Raw genomic sequence first — 615 nt, forward strand, 5'->3', positions numbered from 1 at the left:
GCCCGCCTCGGCGCTGCCGGCCTCCCCCTCACACACACCCCCCCTCGGCTCTTCGCCCCGGGCCCCACAAGTTGCCCTCGGCTTCCCCAAGGCCTTTCTCCCCCACACACCACCCCCCCATTCCTTTCCTCCTTCCCACCCACCACCCTCCCTAAAAAAAGAAAAAAAGAAAAAAAAAAGTAAGACAACTTAAGGAGATGTTCTGACCTGACGCAACCCAGGCTTTATTCAACTTCACTGCAATGTACAGACCGACCCGGGAGGAACGCGCCCATCCAGAGAGAGAGAGAGATGTTTATGTGAGGTGACAACCACCCCCAGCCTCCTTCCCCGCTGCCAAGGCGGCGGGAAGCCCCTGCCCGCCCCGGCCGCCCAGGCCAACGGCTCCTCGGGGGGCGGCCAACGGCTCCTGAGGGGGAAAGGGGGAAGGAGGAGGAGGAGGAGGAGGGGGGGGGAAGGCCAACGGCTGCCCGCTCCTCAGGGGGCGCGGGCGGGCGACACCCCACGCCGCGGCGGGCTGAGGGGCGGCGGCGGCGGCGATGGGGCCCGCCGGGGGGGGCGGCCGCGCCAGGCCGGGGGAAGAAGGAGGAGGAGGAGGGGGGCGGCCGGGCCGGG

General features: G+C 68.9%; 1 protein-coding gene across 8 annotated transcripts in view; it reads right to left on the reverse strand.

Moving 5' to 3' along the window:
• Positions 1 to 615, reverse strand: part of ZNF521 (zinc finger protein 521) — a 233774-nt gene that overhangs the window by 231111 nt on the left and 2048 nt on the right. For 2 of the 8 annotated variants that reach the window (XM_014936985.1, XM_014936984.1), the window contains exon 1: positions 208 to 409. The exons of the other annotated variants lie outside the window; for them this stretch is intronic. The gene's annotated coding sequence lies outside the window, so the exon portion shown is untranslated. Of the gene's footprint in view, positions 1 to 207; positions 410 to 615 lie in introns of those variants that run through there. 8 annotated transcript variants of the gene reach the window in all.

Source organism: Calidris pugnax, unplaced genomic scaffold, assembly GCF_001431845.1.
Source record: "Calidris pugnax isolate Ruff unplaced genomic scaffold, ASM143184v1 scaffold51, whole genome shotgun sequence".
Classification (NCBI taxonomy): domain Eukaryota; kingdom Metazoa; phylum Chordata; class Aves; order Charadriiformes; family Scolopacidae; genus Calidris; species Calidris pugnax.